Raw genomic sequence first — 7,332 nt, 5'->3', positions numbered from 1 at the left:
AGTCTCCCCTGGGGCAGAAGACTAAGCATCGCTCAGCTGGAGTGAGGACACAATGGCTCCTGGGATGAGCTCAGCTCTGACACCCGGAGGCCCACGACCTCTACCTCCCTCTTCTACTCTCCAGCCTGTCCCGGGCCCCGCAGGAGGGCTCTTCAACACCCTTACTTGTGCAGAGTGAAGGGTGCACACGCGGGACTCCAGCCAGCGGGGCAGCAGATGAAGACCTTGGGGTTTGTCCAGAATGAGGCCGAGTTGTCTTGTTGGGGACTGAGTGCCTGCAGCTGCTGGCCAAGTCATCCTGAGAGGAGCTGCCTGTGCTCTGGGCCAGGAGTGGCCGCTGGGACATCTCAGGTGTCACTGTCACTTCATTTATGGCTCATGGCATACGGTAGAGGTGGAGCAAAGTGTGCCGACTGTGTGATCAAATCTCCCCGGGCCAGAACTGGAGATGGTACAAAGGTGGTCCAGGGGCTAAATGAGGTGCCTTGGGGTATGTATCTCTTCTAAATCCAGACCGTGGCTACTGAGTCTGTATTTCTTCACTGCTTAGTTCAGCCTTAGTATGAAAAAGATGTACAGCAACCAGTAAGATGCAGACAAAAGAAGAGGGTAAAACAAAGTAAAGAATGAAGTGGAGGGAAACAAAGGAAGAGAAGTTCCGTGGAGCCGGGAGAAAGGGTGAGGATGCAACAGTGCCTGCCCTGAGGTGCCCTGTGGCGAGCGGTGCCGTTGCCGGGAAGGAGAAGCATCACCATCCCGGGCTGTTTGGGAGGAGCCAAAATAGCAACAAACAAAAACACCAACGTGTTATTTCTGAGACTAACACCAGAGACCAAGCCTCGTCCAAAGTCCTCAGGGAGAGAAGTCCGAGCAAGGTGCTGGAAACGTCCAGGCTCCGGGGTCCTGCGTCTCAGAGCTTGTCGAGGGTCGGGCAGGGGCCACTCATGAAAGGCTCTGTGAGGAGGCCTCTGAGACAGGCCCACCCAAGCCCCCGAATGTTGGTGGCTTAACTGAATATGTTTAAATTCACTTTTACTGACGTGTACTTGCTTTACAATGTTGTGTTAGTTTCAGCTGTGAAAGCGAAGTCGCTCAGTCGTGTCCGACTCTTTGCGACCCCATGGACTGTAGCCTGCCAAGTTCCACCATCCATGGGATTTTCCAGGCAAGAATACTGGAGTGGGTTGCCATTTCCTTCTCCAGGCGATCTTCCCGACCCAGGGATTGAACCCGGGTCTACCACATGGTAGGCATTGTAGGAAGACACTTTACGGTCTGAGCCACCGGGGAAGATCCAAGTTTCAGCTGTAACTCAAAGCAAATCAGCTATGTGTATACATACACCCCCTTTTTCGGATTTCCTTCCCATTCAGGTCACCCGGAGCACTGAGGGGCTCCCCGTGCAGTACAGCAGTTTCTCGGTAGCTAGCTGTTTTACATGTAGTATCAGTAGTGGATGTTCGTCAACCGCAGTTTCCCAGTTCATCCCACCCTCAATTCCTGCCTTAGTGTCCATATGTCTGTCTCTATAGCTGTGTCTTTATCTCTGCTTTGCAAATAAGTTCATCTGTATCATTTTTCTAGATTTCACTTACAAGTGATATTATACAATATGCGTTTTTCTCTTTCTGGCTTACTTTGCTCTGTGTGACAGTCTCTAGGTCCGCCCATCCCTCTGAAAACGGTAGGTTCTTCCCTTTTTCTGGCTGAGTGTATTCCATCATGTGTACCTACAGCATCGTCTTTGTCCATTTCTCCGCTGAAGGGCATCGAGGTTGCTTCCGTGCCCTGGCTGCTGTAAATAGTGCTACAATGAGCATTAGGCTGCATGTATCTTTTGAATTATGCTTTTCTCAGGGTATGTGCCCAGGAGTGGGATTGCTGAGTCATATGGTAGTTCTATTTTTAGATTCTTAAGGAACCACTATACTATTCTCAGTAGTGGCTGTGTCAATTTACATTCCCACCAACAGTGCCGGAGAATTCTCTTTTCTCATAGCCTCTCCAGCATTTACTGTTTGTAGATTTTTGATAATGGCTCTTCTGACTGGTGTGAAGCGATACCTTACCTACTCAAAAACAATCTACTTGTCAATGCAATCCCAATCAAATTACCAATGACATTTTTCACAGAACTAGAACACAATTTTTATGATTTGTATGGAAATACAAAAGACCCCAATAACCAAGGCAATCTCGAAAAAGAAAAACTGGGGGAATCAGGCTCCTCAACTTCAGGCTATCCTACAAAAGTACAGCAGTCAAGACAGTATCGACCAGCACAGAAACAGAAATATAAACCAATAGAGCAGGAAAGAAAGCCGGAAGATAAACTCATACACCTACGATCAAGAAGGCAAAGAAGCAAGAATACACAATGGAGAAAACAAGCTCACCAATAAGTGATACTGGGACACTGGACACTACATGTAAGAGAATGAAATTAGAACACTCCCTAACGCCACACACAAAAATAAACTCAAAATGGACTAAAGGCCAGACACTATAAAACTCTTAGAGGAAAACATAGGCAGAACACTCTTTGACATGAATCGTAGCAAGATCTTTTTTGACCCACCTCCTAGAGTAATGAAAATAAAAACAAAAATAAACAAATTGGACCTAATTAAACTTAAAAGCTTTTGCACAGTTATGGAAACCATAAACAAGACTAAAAGACAACCCTTAGAATGGGAGAAAATATTTGCAAATGAAACTGACAAGGGATTAATCTCCAAAATATACAAACAACTCACGCAGCTCAATATCAAAAAAATAAACAGCCCAGTCAAAAAATGGACAGAAGACCTAAATAGACATTTCTCCAAAGAAGAAATACAGATGGCCAACAAACATGAAAAGATGCTCACCATCACTGAATACTGAGTGTGTGCATGCCGAATTGCTTCAGTCATGTCCAGCTCTTTTCGGCCCTTTGGACAGTAGCCCGCCAGGCTCCTCTGTCCATGGGATTCTTACCAGGCAAGACTACTGGAGTCGGTTGCCATGCCCTCCTCCTCCAGGAGATCTTCCCAACCCAGGGATAGAACCCATGTCTCCTGCACAGGCAGGCGGTTCTTTACCACTAGCGCCACTTGGGAAGCCCTCATTAATTATTAAAAAAATGCAAGTCAGCTGAATTTTAAGGAAAAATTCTAAAGCACAGGTGCCTAAGGATGGAGAGAGGTGGACGTTTGGCCCCGCCCCTAGGTAGCCCTCCATCAGCCGGTTTATCTGTCTGTCTCGGTGGAGCTCTGGCCAGGGATGGGGTAGACGAGTGTAGGTGTTCTTCCCAGGCCACACCCCCAGGGCCTCTCCGTGAGTTCCTGGTTCACGGCCTGCCAGCTCTCTGCTAAGACTAAGCCGTGTGCCCGGGTGGGGCCTCCATCCTCTTGTGAAAGATGAGACATTTGGGAGGCCCCTCCCCTCCCTGTTTTCTGCCCAGGAGGCTAGAAAGGCCCCAGCTCAGTCCAACTGGACCTGGCCTGATGCCAGGTCTGCCGGGTCACGAGCAGGTGACCTGGCTTTTACCCTCCTGAGCCCACCCCCCAATACCTCCCCTTGCCAACACCTATATTTCTTGATAAAACTCATTTAACCTTAGACACATCACCTGCACTGGGGAAGACAGCATCTTTGTGGCAGGAGGCAGGACCTCTCCTTAAGAGTGCCTGTACCCCCACCCTGCCCTGGAGCAGCATGGACTGCAATGATCAGAGATGTGTGTCCAGCCCCCAGTGCAGCCTTGGGGGTGAATCAGTGGCTCTCGAACACTGTGCTGCCCCAGTTTAGCAGGATTCCGGCACATCCTCCAGGTCAGGGGACAGGGTACCTTGGCACTGACCCCCACCGGTCTAGCCAGGCCGACTGCCTCTCCCTGGGTCAACTGGCTGGCTCGGTCTCCTGTGGTTTCCTCGTCCACATAATCAAGCCCAGCGCCCCGGAGCTCCCTGTTAGGGACTGTTCTGTCAGCACTTGGCATGCAGTCAACAGAGGTGACACCAATTACTCGTGTCACAGCTTCTAGAGAAGACGGAGATGTATGAAATCCAGCATGGGGACCATCCATCAAGGTCTGAGAAGAGTGGGCTGGGGGTCTGTCACGGTGACGGGGATCGGGGTGGGGGGCAGGGTCTCTCAGGACAGCTGCTTGGGAAAGTGCATTCCATCAGCAGAGCTGCCACCTCGGCAGCGGCGCTGAGCTGAGGTGACAACAGACCAGGACTTTCGGAGCCAGGCATCCAAACCAAAAGGCCCTCCTTCCCCCACACGCTGGGTCTGGCCATGCTGGATCTTCCCTGCCTCCTACACCTCTGGGTTTTAGACCGTTCTGTTCCCTCCCCCTGGAATCTCCCCAGCCCAGCTCCCGATGCCTCCATCAAAAGCCCCTCTCTTTTGTCAAAGTGCTGATCAAATGCACTCTTTTTTTTTTTAAATCAGTAACTTCATTTGTGTTTTATTCAGTTACAATAATAGATAATTTATGTAAAAACTTACGTGCATTTAAAAGTGTAGACAATAGAAGTTCTAGGGTAAGTGTGACTTCCACGAACCTGTTATACGTATTTAAAAATAATTCATATTTATTAGTGGAATAAACCCCTAAAATTCCTTTCTTTCTTTCTTTTCCTCCTTCTTTTTTATTTTTTAAATTATAAAAGTATGATAAGATATGTATAAGAGACTTGGAAAATACAGAAGCGAGGTTGTGTATATTTCCACTATAAATTACAATTATTTTTAAGACTTTTAGTCTGAATTTCAACATTAAAAATCAATGGAATGAATATACAGAAAAATAAAGGGATACAGTAAACCTGAAAAGCACCATGAGCCAAGTCAACATAACTGAGATTTATAAAATTTTCACACAACAGTAGGGTACAAATCCTATTCAGGTTCCCATAGACTATAAACTAGGAGACACTGGAACATATCCAGGGACATAAAACAAGGAAATGCACTCTCTTTTGTAAAACCCTCCCCAGTTTACTCCCTTCCAGTGGGAATATGCTTTCTCTCCCCTGGCTGAACTCTAGGAGCCTCTGCACCACCACCACCACCCACAGACAACTCATTTCCAACCTGTCCCAAGAATAATCTATTTATTAAATACTCAGTATGACACATCCACAGTTATCATACCGATTAATTCTCATAGCCACTTAAATATGTGGGCATCGGGCCCATTTTGATAGATGGGTAAACTGAGGGTCAGAGACACTGGTAACTTGCCCAGAACACATGATTGGTGAGTAGGGGGTGGCAGATGAGCAAACTGTGGGTATAAAGGAAGGCAGGACATAGGGATCTACCAGTGGACCCTTCAGGATCTACTGATTGCTCCTGGGGACTCTGCACTAGATGGAGCCCTCACTTGGGACATAAGGAGGATGAGACGGTCCTTCCTGGAAGTCCCACCAGTCACAGGAGGATGATGGTCTTGCAGGAGGACCAGCACAGGTCTGCTGGTTGGGGGTTCCAGCTCCTTTTTGGCTTCAGGGGTCTGGTTTTGAGTCCCCCCTGTAGAGTCAACTTGGAATGTCACTCCGGGCCTAGGGAATTCAAGTCTTTCCTGTAAAATGTGATGCCCACTTAGAGTCACACGCAGTGTGCGTGGTTTGCACCAAACCCCAAGATATTCCAGGGAAGGACACTTCATCCATGGGGAGGGGCCAGCTTCACCTTACAGCCATCTGTCCTCTTGGCTCTCAGAACCCGGCTCCCGTCCATTACACTCTGAGCATCCCTCCATGAGAGGCCTTTTACTGGAGGATTTCTCAACCCTGTTCATCCATCTGTCTGTATCAGTTTTTCCATCCATCAAATGGGTACAGCAGACATTATATTGCTTCTTCACTGGTTCGTTCCGAAGGCCTAAAGAAACCAGGCTGTGCTTTGTAAAATGGGCCACTTGTTTGTGAAGGGTGGTCTGGTGGAGCCCCACAGTCTATTTTGTGGGACTGAGGGGGATGGGAACAGAACCCCCAAGCCACAGAGAGGTGTATGTCTCAATCAACGTCAAAAGTGGCCAAGGCTGGCGGCTCGCAGAATGGACCCAGGACTCAGGACAACTCAAGAGGTTTTGCAGAATGACCGGTAAGGACACGGCCCTGGCTCTCTGATGGGAAGTTCAAGGAGGGCGCTCTCAGCCCAGCCTCAGAGCCGGAAGGGACTCCAGGGGTGTTGCAGATGAGGCCATGGGCCTGGAGTAGGGGAGGGCTGGTCTCATTCACCCCACTCAGTTCACTGCCAGAGAGCCGGGATGGGAGGCCCCGCCCCCTGAGGCGGCTGCTCGGGGGACCCTCCCAGGAGACCGCGGGCAGCCAGCACAGAGCCTTGCCTCTGCTTTCAGTGTCCACGTCTAAGAAAGCGGTTCTCTGAGGCAGCTGGGGAGTCACTCAGCCCACTCGCCCTTCGGCGGACTCGTGGAGGGTGGCCCTCAGCCCCAGCGAAGGGCTGTCTTTTCAAACTCGGTTGAGGAAGTTGAAGCCAAATGGGGGTGACACGCCAATGCTGGACGCATTCCTGGATCCTTCACCATGTGGTCACACAGCCCCATACCGCCCCCACACCACAGCCCGGCAGGCTGCTGGCCTAGCTTTTCTCCTCCTAATTTTCTTCATTCCAGCTCATGACAACACAGGTTACCTCCAAAGTATAAAACACGTTCAACTCACCCAAATATTCAAGCCGACCCGAGTTCTCTGCAGAGACACCAAGGGCTGGAAAGTGCACCCATCAGCCCTTTTCTTATTCAAAGTGACCCTGTTATGGGGGTGGCATGGATACACTGCTATGTATAAAATAGGGAACTGGTGAGAGCCTACTGTGTGGCACAGGCAACTCATGCTCAGTGCTCTGTGGTGACCTAAATGGGAAGGAAATCCAAAAGAGAGGCCATATATGTATACGTTTTGGAGCAGGACATGACAACCCACTCCAGTGTTCTTGCCTGGAGAATCCCATGGACAGAGAAGCCTGGCGTACAGTGGGGTCGCAAAGAGTTGGACGCGACTGAAGCGACTTGGCAGGCACGCATGCGTACATGTAGCTGATTCGCTTTGCTGTACACCAGAAAGGAACACAACATTGTAAAGCAGCTACACCCCAGTCAAAAAAAGGAAAAAAAGTAAATGCTTAGGGAATAGACACAGGAAAAAATACCATAAAACAAAGTAACTGTTATAGCAATGACTGAGTTGGCCCAAAACTTCACTCACCTTCTTCAGTAAGATGATACAGAAAAACCCGTACGAACTTTTGGGCCAACCCAATAATTAAGCCCCCTTGGCCTTTCAGAGAAGAGGGCAGAGAGTTATTCCTACTTAA

Source organism: Moschus berezovskii, chromosome 7, assembly GCF_049115385.1.
Source record: "Moschus berezovskii isolate FMDL1 chromosome 7, NW_MosBer_1.0, whole genome shotgun sequence".
Lineage (NCBI taxonomy): Eukaryota > Metazoa > Chordata > Mammalia > Artiodactyla > Moschidae > Moschus > Moschus berezovskii.
Note: the sequence above shows the minus strand (reverse complement) of the source record.